General features: G+C 43.9%; 1 protein-coding gene across 3 annotated transcripts in view; it reads right to left on the bottom strand.

The window, feature by feature from the left end:
- Positions 1–14,210, bottom strand: part of LOC137541570 (corticotropin-releasing factor receptor 1) — a 366,548-nt gene that overhangs the window by 141,218 nt on the left and 211,120 nt on the right. The gene's annotated exons all lie outside the window — the stretch shown is intronic.

Below are 14,210 nucleotides of genomic sequence, written 5' to 3'. Positions count from 1 at the left end.
TCACTCCCGCAAAACGCCGGCGGTAATCGCCGGCATTCTGCGGTTCTAAGTGTGAACGGGCCCTAAGAGATAGGAAGTTTGCAGTTTAGTGTTTTTTATGTCCCACAAGCCCACAAGAAAAGAGTCATTCTCAGGATAATATTTAAAGTATTCAGATCTTGCAGCGTATTTATTATTATTTAGTATTTATATAGCACCAAAATCTTCTGCAGCACTGTACATTGTATTGACACTTCACCGACCCTCAAAGGGCTCACAGTCCAATTGCTACTATAGTCATCATATAGTGTAGTGTATGTATCGTAGTCTAGGGCCAATTTAGAGGGAAGCCAATTAACTTCTCTATATGCTTTTGGGGTGTAGGAGGAAACAGGAGTGCCCAGAGGAAACCCACACCGACACAGGTGAACATACAAACGTGGTGCAGATTGTGCCCTGGCTTGTCTGCCCTCCTTCCTTCCGGAAGTCATGTTAGTCTATTACGACACAGGGTTCTTTAACTACTTCACCCCATAGGGGTTTTCACCCTAACAGACCAGAGCAATTTTCACCTGTCGGTGCTCCTCTCTTTTATTCGCCAATAACTTTATAACTACTTATCACAACAAAATGATCTATATCTTGTTTTTTTCGCCACCAATTAGGCTTTCTGTGGTTAATACATTTTGCTAATAATTTTTTTATTCTAAATGCATTTTAACGGGAAAAATAAGAAAAAAAATCATTATTTCTCAGTTTTCGACCATTATAGTTTTAAAATAAAACATTCTCCTGTGGATAAAACCCACACATTTTATTTGCCCAGTTGTCTCTATTATTTAACCATTCAAATTATGTCCCTATCACAATGTATGGCGAATATATATTATTTGGAAATATAGATGTTATTTTACTGTTTTTTGTCCGGTCCATAATTACAAGCCCCTATATAGTAAAGTAATATTCCCTCATAAAATATAGATTAAAAAAACTAAGGCAACTTTTTATGCAATTTTTTTTTAACAGATTTTTTTTTACACGTTTTTTTTTTCGGGGGTGGGGGAGGGGGGGGGCGTTGCTTTGAAAGTGTAAGTTATTAATTGTATTAATATTTGATAAGTGTGTGTATGTATATGCCTGAATGTGTAATTTTACTTTTTGGCCATTAGATGGCGCTAGTGAACACTCTCCTGTTTTATAGGAAGTTTTTTTGTTTTTACATTTTACTTTGCTATCACTGTTTTATGAATGGTCGTGGCCGCTGATCGGGGACATGTCCATTCATTCCCGGCATTGTGATTGGGTAGAAGATTGGTTGGTCCTTTTCCCCAATCACATATCGCGGTGTTCCGACGGTTAACGGCGGCGGGCAGGGGGGGCGCACACACGTGCAGAGCGGCCGCAGGAGCAGTCGACTTAATAAAACGTCCTGGAGCCGTTAACAGGCTCAAACAGGACATTTTAATAAGTCAGCATGTCATAAAGTGGTTAAACATGTTGGCATTATGACATTGCGGCTCGTATGTGTGGAAGCGCATTTTTACAATACACTTCCGCGCACTTCTGCATACCCAAAGCAGAAAGTGACCACAAGCACGCGTCACTCCCTGCTTGGCCGAATGCCAGACAGGGAACACTGTGTACTAAGGCGATGTTTCCTTAAGGCCAGTTTTTGGCGGTGTGATGCGGTGAGGTAGACACGACGCACAGCAATACTAACGCCAATTTACAGTGTGAAACCAACCTAACATAGCAGGGTTGCCTATTGCATGTCCTTCGTGGCTGCAGCTCTTAAGCGCTTTTAGTCCGACAGGAGAAAAGTGCTACACAAATGTTAGCCTTATTAGCATTACTAATTATTATTCATGGTTTGGTCCTTCAACATTTAAAGAGAAACTCCGACCAAGAATTGAACTTTATCCCAATCAGTAGCTGATACCCCCTTTTACATGAGAAATCTATTCCATTTCACAAACAGACCATCAGGGGGTGCTGTATGGCTGATATTGTGGTGAAACCCCTCCCACAAGAAACTCTGAGGACCGTGGTACTCCTGGCAGTTTCCTTTCTGTGAACCTTGCTGCATTGTGAGAAATAGCTGTCTACAGGTGTTTCCAACTACCAAAACAAGCATGCAGCAGCTACATCACCTGCCAACAGTAAAAATGTCACCATGTAATAAATGTCAGAATGTAAATCAGGGATTTAAAAGATTTTACTATGGGAAAAAAACTCATTAAATCATTTGTACATCATTATTGTAAAAATGAAGCACTTTTTGTATTACATTATTTTCACTGGAGTTCCTCTTTAACCTCTTTAAGACCACGTCACGCCGATGAGCATGAAGGCAGTGGCTCCCCCAGGACCTGGTGTAAAGTCCTGGGGGCGTGTCTTGTTCTCTGCTCCGCTCCATCATCCGTCTTCCAGCGTTATACAGCAAAACTGCCATCTATTAACATAGTACAGCTCTGCGATCTAAGGCAGTTCTGTACTCTGTACTGGAGACAGCCGTGTAACACGGTTGTCCCCCTGGTAGGCTCAGGGGTGATCCACTGTTATAGGCTGAATCACAGTTGGCTGGCGGGGGGAGGGACATCAATAAAAATAAGCACATTTATTAGAAAATAAAAGAAATAAATTTTGACAAAAAAATAAATAAACATTGTGGGAGCGGTCAGACCAGACCAACAGAAAACTCTGTTGGTGAGGAGAAAGGAGGGGAAAATCACTTGTGTTTGTGCAGCCCTGCAGTGAGGCCTTAAAGCTTCAGTGGCCCATTTTGTAAAAAGTGGCCTGGTCTTTAGGGGGGCTTAAGCCCGTGGTCCTTAAGTGGTTAAAGGAAAGGCACAGTATCTGAATAGCCTTTAAAAGCACATGGTTGAGTGTAGGATGTAAAACTGAAGATTTGCCCAATATTAGTGCCATTTGGACACCGCATCAATCATTTGTATCTCTGTTTGCACATTTAACCGAAATTTTGTCCATCTGGATGTCTGCATGTCACTGTGTTGCTTCAAGCGTGAAGATTTTTTTTCTGAGGTGCAATCTGTTCCAGGCCTTTATGACAATGAATGCTTAGAAAGCCCGTTCAGTGGGATCCAAGTGATCAGTGAGTTACATGAATGTGACACTCATCTCCATGCCTCCATTAAGTCTCATTTGTTGCTCTAATTGGACCCAGACAAGGACAGCAGAATGTGTGCGTCCTGCTAATCATTTAAATCAGTGGAGGAAATGCATGGACTGCCATCGCTAAGCGACAAGATCAGCGCTGCCAAAACCAACATGCCATGTAAATGATACCAGCCTGCCAATGTGTCATCAATCGCTCAGTCTGTGAAACATACATTGTTCCATTGGTTATTCCCTGTTATTTTTATTAGATGTATGGACTATAAAGTCTGTATAACTGGAGCCACATATCGTACGCATATGCAACTCTATATTTGCAATAGAAAAATGATATGATAAAGAATGGAGTTGCTCATTGCTTAGGTGTAGCAGAGCTCCTGTAGAAACGTGATCAGTTTGATCAGGCGGTAGATTTGTAGGACTCTGATCTGCTGTGCTTTATGTTATCCCAACTACTGTAATACAATGTAGCTGTAATACTGTATAGACTATATTTGTACTTATTTTCATGACTACAGCTTTTGACTGCCAAAGGCTAGATATATTACAGGAGGCACAATACATAGAACATTTCTATCGTGCTTTATGCCTGGCAGACTCAAGGCACCAGAGCTGCAGCCACTAGGGCGCACTGCAGGAGCAGTTTAAAAAGTTGCGGCCAAAAATGGGCGCAATGGTTATCGTAATATATGGGCGCAATTGTTATTTATCGTAATATCGATAGCCATTATACTATTTAGCGGGCTTCTGCGATTGCATTGAAATGTATTGTTTTATTGTTATTGGTGATTGTGGGATGTTAAGGTTAGGCACCACCAGGGGGTCTTAGGGTTAGGCACCACGGGGGGGCTTAGGGTTAGGCACCACCAGAGGGGTCTTAGGGTTAGGCACCACCACAGGGATCTTAGGGTTACACACCCCAGAGAAACTTAGGGTTAGGCACCACCAGGGAAAGGTCTTAAAGTTAGGCACCACCAGGGGTGTATTAGGGTTAGGCACCACCAGGGGGGCTTTGGGTTAGGCCCCCCCAGAGGAACTTAGGGTTAGGCACCACCAGGGAAAGGTCTTATGGATAGGCACCACCAGGGGGGTCAGGGTTAGGCACCCCCAGAGGAACTTAGGATTAGGCACCACCAGGGAAAAGGTCTTAAGGTTAGGCACCACCAGGAGGGGTCAGGGTTAGGCACCACTAGGGGGTCTTAGGGTTAGGCACCACCAGGGGGGGGGGGGTCTTAGGGTTACACACCCCAGAGGAACTTAGGGTTAGGCACCACCAGGGAAAGGTCTTAAAGTTAGGCACCACCAGGGGTGTATTAGGGTTAGGCACCACCAGGGGGGCTTCGGGTTAGCCCCCCCCCCCAGAGGAACTTAGGGTTAGGCACCACCAGGGAAAGGTCTTATGGTTAGGCACCACCAGGGGGGTCAGGGTTAGGCACCACCAGGGGGGTCTTAGGATTAGGCACCACCAGGGGGGTCTTAGGGTTAGGCTCCACCAGGGGAGGGTTCTATGTGAGAGTAGGGATAGGTTAGGTTATAGTTAAGTTGTACATTATCTGTAAATTTACCGATAATGTAATACTGCAATTAAATTATTTACCATTTTTTGTTATTTTTATTTAATGTTGCACTTAAATTGTTATTTACCATTACGTATGCTGCACTCCATAGGCAGTAGCAGTATTAGGGAGTCTAGCCTAATGTCTCCTCACTGAATAGATTTGAACCCTGGGCCCTTATTCAATTTACTTTTTCCCCTAAGTTTCCTCCTTGGAAATAATTGTTCATCTTTTGTATAACATTGTACTTTTTTGCACTCTGCAATTGAAAAAGTTGGTGAAAAAGTACTGTCAATATTACTCTGAGAATTTTCTTGCTTGCTGGTCACTTCAAATGCTTTTTATTGATAATGTGTTAAAATATCACCAAGGAGAAAACTTATGAGAGAAAGCAAATTGCATATGGCCCCTGGGCCCATATGCAATTCCCTTTTTCTCCTGACCTTCGTCCTTGGTGATATTTTCACAACTTGTCATAAAATGCCTTTTAAGCCATCAACAAGCAAGAAAATGCTCAAAATAAGCTTCATAGTACCTTTTCACCAACTTTTGGGTACTTTTTCAATTGCAAAATTCTGAAAAGTTAGTTTAAAGAGAAGATGAAAATTATCTCCTAGGAGATAACTCAGGTGAAAAAGTTAATTGCATATGGGCCCTGGTCTCCTGTGTCAGAGGCAAAGCCCCTCACCAGTACACTAGCCAGTCATGTTATGCTGCACAAGATCCATGTTACACAGCATGCAACACACAAGGGTAGAGCACAAATGATTTCCAGAAACCTGCCATGGATGATCGATATCACTGTATACTCATGCTTAAATACATCCATATAGCGAATAATAAATCCATACTCCAAGTCGGACACAAAAAGTTTACTTTGGACTTATGCCTCAATAAAAACAATTAAAACCACAAAAACAGTGGGGATCAGGTCTCGTCACAAGTTAGCAATAAAGTGAATAGATACAGGGTCGGACAGGGCCGGTCGGAAGTTCGGGATTTTGCATGGTAGGCCTCCCTTTTAGTGGCCCCCGGGGGCCCCTAGCACTGCAGGAGGGGGCACAGCACAGGAAGGAGGAGCAGAGGCAGGCACAGAACAGCGGTGGGGGGAGGCAGTCTCCTCCCTCCTCACCTGCCCCCCCCCCCTTCGCCGCTCCCCCCTCCAGGCTAGAATGTGCAGCGGCAACGAGCGGGCAACAACTTACTTCTTACTACTTCCTGCATCCCGCTCTGCCTGCCGCTGCTCTGGTCTTCTTGCTTGTCCAATCTTGTGCTCACTGTGCTTCCTGTGAGAGCGTGATTGGACAAGACCAGACCAGAGCAGCGGCAGGCAGAGCAGGATGTAGGAAGTAGTAAGAAGTAAGTTGTTGCCCGCTTGCTGCCGCTGCACATTCTAGCCTGGAGGGGGAAGCGGCGAAGGGGGGCCCCCAGGTGAGGGAGGGGGGAGACTGCCTCCCCTCCCCGCTGCTCTATGCCTGCCGCTCCTCCTCCTTCCAGGTTACCTAGTCTGGGGACACCTATAGACCTGGCTAAACTGGGGACACCTATAGGCCTGGCTAAACTGGGGATACCTATAGACCTGGCCAAACTGGGGACACCTATAAACCTGACTAAACTGGGGACACCAATAGACCTGGCTAAACTGGGGACACCTATAGACCTGACTAAACTGGGGACACCAATAGACCTGGCTAAACTGGGGATACCTATAGACCTGGCTAAACTGGGGATACCTATAGACCTGGCTAAACTGGGGACACCTATAGACCTGGCTAACTAAACTGGGGACACCTATAGACCTGGCTACTTATACTGGGGACATCTATAGACCTGGCTACCTAAACTGGGGACACCTATACACTTGGCTATGTAAACTGGGGACACCTATAGATGTGGCTAACTAAATTGGGGACACCTATTGACCTGGCTACCTATACTGAGGACACCTATAGACCTGGCTAACTAAACAGGGGACACCTATAGACCTGCCCGCCAGGCCCTCTCTCTTTGGGGAATCTGCTGCCAATCTGATTGCATTTTGTGGGGAATCTGCCGCCAATCTGATTGCATTTTGTGGGGAAATCTTCTGCCAATTTGATTGCATTTCAAGGGGAAATCTGCTGCCAATCTCATTGCATTTTGTGGCTAAAGCTTTCCTGGTGGGCCCTAAGTGTCCCAGTCTGACCCTGAATAGATATAATGTGCCCATTAAGCAAACCACTGATATATATCAGCAGACCCAATACCATCATGTAAATATAAGTAGCAGACAGTACAGTAAGTACCTTCAATCAGTGGCTGTACCACTAAAATGCCAATATGCAAATGTAGTGACAGCAGTTAAGAAATAAAATGGGTGGAGAGTCCGCTATCCCTAGGGTGCAGGGAATGAGAATAGGTGGCTGTGAGTGAGCCTGATACCCACCATGCCTCATGTATATTTATAGATCGAATCTGCTCCGTCATAGGTGACTTGATATGGAAAGTCAGTATAAATTTTAGTGGGCACTGGAATGAACAGATGCCACATGGGGGAACTAAAATGTGATGTGTGGCTATCATAGAAGATAGTACAGCTAAATAATCTACAACACTTGGTCCAAAAGGACAGAACCTTATGTGTACATGGGGTGGAACCAAGTCAATATGCTTGAAAACTTCATTTGTTTTTTAGTTTAGGTGCTTGTGACTAATCGCTCACTTCACACACGTAAGTGTGGGGGTACCCTAGATAGGCAACGTGTATGTATAGAGGAGGTCTTTGATGATCCCTCTCACTTGCAAAGAAAAGTGGGGTGTAGCTATTCCAGCTAGACCCAATGACGTGGGTCATTACCCCGGATGGGTGGTGGCAGCTGTATAGAGTGAGTGCCATAAACATGCAAAGCTGCATATGCACCTTTTTACTATGGTGCATGCAAACAGGCAGTCGTCGCTATATTGGCTCTGACTTGGGCCATGCAGGGGGAATTTTAATTTGATGTGGTTGGGGGCTGTATATGCCTGCATGTTATGCTGCACAGTCTTTATTCCCTCCTGACAAAGCCCGCTTGGGGGCAAAACATTTTGAGACACAGTACTATATATACTGAGCACCTTTTGTGAATTCCTATAGCAGGCACCTTCTGTAGCTGCAGTGTGTAAGAGCAAGGGAAACACTACTCTGGTGTGCAAGCATACATAGGGACACACTGGTTGGAATGTCCTAAACGGTGGTACCCCTGGCACGAGTGTCCCCACTATTGGCACCAATTTTCAGTCTGGAAGCTCGGTGACGCAGTAATTTACTGTTCAAATGCACCATGGTTAATAGGTGAATATGCAACTATGCATGTTTAAGGCTCTGTACACCGCTGCCATCCATCCTAGCAGGGGTAACAAGCCACATCCTGTAGTGAATTAGCCGGGATAGCTACATCCCATCTCTCTTTGCAAGTGGGAGGGGGTCAGCAAAGACCTCCTCTATACATACACGTCCCCTACCTAGGGAACCCCTGCACTTGCATGTGTACGATCAGAAGATAACTAGCACCTGTGTATGTGTATGAGTGTGTGTGTGTGTGTGTGTGTGTGTGTGTGTGTGTGTGTGTGTGTGTGTGTGTGTGTGTGTGTGTGTGTGTGTGTGTGTGTGTGTGTGTGTGTGTGTGTGTGTGTGAGTGTGTGTGTGAGTGTGTGTGTGTGTGTGTGTGTGTGTGTGTGTGTGTGTGTGTGTGTGTGTGTGTGTGTGAGTGTGTGTGAGTGTGTGTAAGTGTGTGTGTGTATATGTATGTGTAACGATTGGTGTAGCACACAGATGTCTGATTATTGTGTGATCTGCAGAATCACCAATAATACAGACTCTATACCCGATTATGTGGTGATCTGCAGTATCACCAATAATGCAAGTATAGAAGGCTGAGAAACAGACGTGTAAAGTGTTTGGTGCAACAGTAGAGAACAAATGGATAGATCTCAACAGAGAAGCTGGTGAGTACTATCTGAAACAACAGTGCTAGACCTTTACCAGGGGAGATGGTGGGTACTAGCTGCAACAACAGTGCTAGCCCTCACCAGGGGAGCTGGTGGGTACTAGCTGTAACAATCAGCAGTATAAATAATAGGCTTTACCAGAGGAGCTGGTAAAGTACTAACAGCAAGAGTGACAACAAAGTTTGGCTAAACCTTACCAGGGGAGCTGGTAAGGTACTATCAGCACAAGCGACTAAATAGATTGACTGGACCTTACCAGAGGAGCTGGTAAGGTACTATCAGTCACAGGAGCTGTATAACTTAAACTGAACCTCACCAGAGGAGCTGATGAGTATCAGTCAAAGAACACCTCATCAGTGGCCAGGGCGCACTGGTGAGTAGAGAGGTCTGACAGGCAAGGTTCGGCAACTGAGAGGCAGATACAGTACAGAAACGTGAGGCAGAAGAATAGTGAGTTATCAGGCAGAGGTTCAGCAACTAAGTCAGATAGGCAGAAGTACAGCATCGATGAGCAATAGCAAGGTCAGAGTATAGCCAGAATTATACACAGGTTATCAGTAATACAATATAACAATAGTCCTAGTCTTGTGTGAAATCCCTGGTTTCCTCCCAGATCAAAGCACACCGGATACTAGTCTAAGGTCTGAGCGCTAACACAAGTGTATTCGCAACAGCAGACAAGTTGCAAATGACCAGTGAAGGCTTAAGAAGCCCAGGAGAGCTCACAGCCGCGCCCCTTACCAATCAGCCAATCCGAGCGGCGTGAGTCACCTTTGACATCAGCCGACTGGCAGGTCAGCTGACGCGCCTTCTTCCAGCATAAAGGTCCTGTCTCCGCGATACAGCGACCCTATGAGCATGAGCCGCCGACGGAACGGATGAGGCCTGTGAACAGGGAACAAAGGCGGCTGCGGGTATGCCCTGCGTGTCCGCAGCTGCTATAGTTGCAGATGTTACAGTATTTATGTATATATGTATATATATACTTATATATATATATATATATATATATATATATATGCAGTGCTGCCCATAATTATTCATACACCTGGCAAAATGTGACTTAAAGTTACTTTTATCCAACCAGCAAGTAATGTTTTGACAGGACATGACATAGGTGTCTCCCAAAAGATAATAAGACGATGTGCAAGAGGCATTATTTCTCAGCTTTTATTTACAATTGAGCAAAAAGTGTCCAGTCCAAAATTATTCATACCCTTCACAAACTGTCTGTGGGAAAATCCAAAGTTCTATACCATTCCAAATAGTCCAAGCTGTTCTAAAGCATCCTAATTACCCTGATTAATTGGGAACAGCTGTGATGTTCCAAACTGTAAAAAATATCAGAGGACGTGGTCGGAAGCCAAAAGTGACACTTGTGCTGGCCAGGAGGATAGTGAGAGAGGTGAAAAAGAATCCAGGGATCACCACCAAGGCCATCCTGGTGAATCTGGGCTCTGCTGCTGGCAATGTCTCAAGGCAGACACTGCACACTGCTGGGTTCCACGGATGCAGACTAAGGAGGACGCCACTTCTCCAGATAAGGCATACAAAAGCTTGCTTGGCCTTTGCAAATGCTCATCTGGACAAAGAAGACTTCTGGTCTTCTGTGTAAAGCTTGAGGGGTATACTTTCTGAGTCAGCGTGTGTGCTCAAGACTATGTAGCTGGGTAATGGAAAAGGCTGCACAGATAGCCACAGGAGTAATAAACAAGGGAGCAAGATTGCCCAGAGCAACTGCAGCTCTGGGCCGCCTATCACGCTAGATGCTATGTGATACTATTCACAACAGACGTAGTCGGTAACAGGCTAGGATCATACACGATAGATCAGATGGCAGTGGTACAGTGGACTAGACAGAATCAGAGTCGGTAACAGGCTAGGGTCATACACGATAGATCAGATGGCAGTGGTACAGTGGACTAGACAGAATCAGAGTCGGTAACAGGCTAAGGTCATACACGTTAGGTCAGATGGCTGCGGTACAAGGACTAGGCGAGAGAATGGTCAGTAAAGCTAAGGTGGCATCTAAGTCAGTCTGGCAGTCGCATTGAAATACATTAATCGAGTAATGAAAGTCGCATTAATATACAATGGCTGCTTAGTGCAACGCCGCACTAATCCTCAGGCTGAGTAACAAGACAAACAACAGACAGACAGACGGAATGCTTTGCCAATCTAGTTGTTGTCCCAGTGACCGCAAACATTCACACTGACACAGACAAGACTAACAGATAGGAGTGTAACTAATGGCAACCGCTGCTTTAGTTACATCCTCAGGAACAAGGCAAGAAGGAATACTACCAGTCACCAACGTGGTGCAGAATCCAAGCTATCAGGATCAGAAGGCCTTCACTGTATCCCTGCGGATACAGCAAACGTCCAAGCAAGAAACAAGGTTAAACAATGCAATATACAATTCACATGAGTGACCCAGCAACAACTCAGGGAGCTGTACGCTATGTCAGGCGGAGTCTGAAATGGGAGGCAGACATTTATGTGGACATCAGCCAATGGACAAGGACAGAAGGAAGGGCGCACCGTTCCAATAGGTGAATGCAGCATACCCAGGTCTCTCCCCAGTGCCTCCTGGGGAGCACAATCCAAGCAAAACGAAGAAGACCGGCACCGCTGTCTGTATTCAAAGCAATTTATTACCCCAAAGTGGCAGCAATGACAGGCTGCTGTTTCGGTTACATAACCTTTATCAAACTGCTATTGAAGGGATATTGAAGCAGTTTGATAAAGGTTGTGTAACCGAAACAGCAGTTTGTCACTGCTGCCACTTTGGGCTAATAAAGAGCTTTGAATACAGACAGCGGTGCTGGTCTTCTTTGCTTTACTTGGACATCAGCCAATGGATGCAGGTATGCAAATTCCCACACAGCTGAATGGTAATCACTCAATCCTGAGCTAGCTTGACCACAAGCTGCCTGCTGACTGTGAAAAAAGACTCTCATAACTAATACATGCAATATTATGCAACAATATGCATGTAGGAAATCCAGGGCTATCTGGCTGCAGTTCAACTGCAGCAAGCAATAGGAGGAATCCTGACAGCATCCTGAACTGTTCTGAACTGCAGAGTGATTGCAAATGACAATGAAACTTATTGCGAATGCGCAACCGAATGCAAGCAGATAAGTCAGAACTGCCCGGTTGCAGTTCCACTGCAAAATACAGAACATGCTACAGAAGAGATCCTGACATTCTGTGTTATGGTCATTTTTAATTGTTTGGTCCCAATGATGTTTCCTTTATTTGGTGTAAAAAAGGAGAAGCCTTCAACCCAAAGACAACCATCCCCACTGTCAAACCTGGTGGTGGGAACCAAATGCTTTGGGCTTGTTTTTCAGCCAACGGACCAGGGAACCTAATCATAGTAAACGGCATTGTGAAAAAAAAGAGCAATACATCAGGATTCTCAATGACAACATTAGGCAGTCTGCAGAGAAACTTGGCCTTGGGCACCAGTGGACATTTCAATGACCAAAAACACACAGCAAAATCGGTAAGGAAATGGTTAGCAGACAACATTAATGACATTAACGAGCCAGAGTCCTGACTTGAATCCAATTGAGAATCTGTGGAGGGAGCTAAAGATCAATGTGATGGCAAGAAGACCCTCCAACCTGAGATTTGGAACTCATTGCTAAAGATGAATGGGCAAATATACCTGTGGAAACATGCAAAAAAGCTATTCTGCAATTATAGGAAGTGTTTGATTGCTGTAATAGTCAATAAAGGCTTTTCTATTGAATGATTATTATTGTATGAATCATTTTGGACTGGACACTTTTTGCTCAAATGTAAATAAAAGCTGAGAAATGTTTTTTTTTTCCACAATATTGCCTCTTGTAAACCGTCTCGTTATCTTTTGGGAGACATCTTTATCATTTCCCGTCAAAAAATTACTTGCTGGTTGAATAAAATTAACTTTAAGTCAAAATGTGCTGGGGGTATGAATCATTATGGGCAGCACTGTGTATATATATATATATATATATATATATATATATATATATATATATATATACACATATATATATACATATATAGTGAAATTATATATATATATATAGTGATAATATACATACATATATATATATATATATATATATATATATATATATATATATATATATATATATATATATATATATTCTTGGGAGGTTCAGGTGTTTAGCTCAAATTGGTAGAGGAGATCATAGCATCGAGGGTCACAATATACCAGGCAGTGAGACTTTTTAGGGTTAAAATAAAATAATATTTTATTTGCCGGTCAAACCATGTCCAAACAGCAACAGAAATACACCACACTGGGTTCAGTAGGGCTGCAGTCACACACAAATTATACAGCCTTCTGCATCTGTACCAACCCTACCTCGGGATCAGGGTCACTGTGTGCCATCTCTGCTACAGACCGCAGCCACACTGGCTCGCGAGTGACACCCGGCCTAATGACAGTCCTCGGCCACTCGCCTATCCAGGCTTCTCCTGGTTTACAAGTACTGAAATCCCAACTCCCTACAACACTTCAGTATCAGCAGCTTCCCTGCAGCTATAGGCCTGGCAGCCCTCTCTGCTGCACAGCCTTTCAGGAGCCTTCTTGCTCCACACTCAGCCCACTGCATACTGAAGGGTGCACCCTCTTATGCAAATGATGCAAGTGAGCAAGTTAAAGCGGACCCAAACCAAACATTTTTTTAATTCAAAATATTTAGTTGCACCACTCTGACACATACAAAGATAAATAAACACTCCTTCAAGCCTATGAGCATGTCAGTGCATGCTTTTCACCCTCCTCTTTGCATAACTAGGGTTATACAGGTGGCAGCCATTAGCAATTCCTCCATTGCCAGACACCACCTACTTCACCAGTTTGCCGGATTATTTCCCAGCAATATGAAAGGAAGGGAGGGGTTTCTCCAATAAATGTAAAATATTTTATATTTGTCATCATGCAGCTGAAAAAAGGCTGCTATTTATAATTATAATTTAGAAAATAGATTTTATTTCTGAAATCTTGTATTTTTAATTTGGGTCCACTTTAACCCTCTCTGCCAAACTTAGGCCTGAACTTGGAGGAGTGGCGTGTAAATCCCACCCTTGTCCCAATACAGGCCAGTCCTGGAACCCAAATAAATCTGCACAATCGTGTTGTTTCTAACGTGCAACCAAATCCATACCAGAAACATGCAGACATCTACTCTGTACCTCTCTCTCTCTCTCTCTCTCTCTCTCTCTCTCTCTCTCTCTCTCTATATATATATATATATACATGTTGTAATGTTTAATAACAAATAAGGTTTACAGCCAACCCCTGTACATATATCGTTCTGTCCTTTTGGATCAATCTGTCAGTTGATCAAACTGGTCACATGCTTCTCCATGAATTCTCCTAAAAGCATGCAAGTCTACTGAAGCACAGAGGCTGAAAAAAACAGATAGATTCTATCCTTGTTTCTTTTAGTGACGATGGATTTACTGTGCTTCTAGAAGGGTGATCTTAAAACCTCACCAAACTAAAAAAATAATTTAAAAAATCATCAGTTGGCCATACCATAACAC

Source organism: Hyperolius riggenbachi, chromosome 12 (assembly GCF_040937935.1).
Source record: "Hyperolius riggenbachi isolate aHypRig1 chromosome 12, aHypRig1.pri, whole genome shotgun sequence".
NCBI lineage: Eukaryota > Metazoa > Chordata > Amphibia > Anura > Hyperoliidae > Hyperolius > Hyperolius riggenbachi.
Note: the sequence above shows the minus strand (reverse complement) of the source record. Positions and strands in the feature narration are given on the sequence as shown.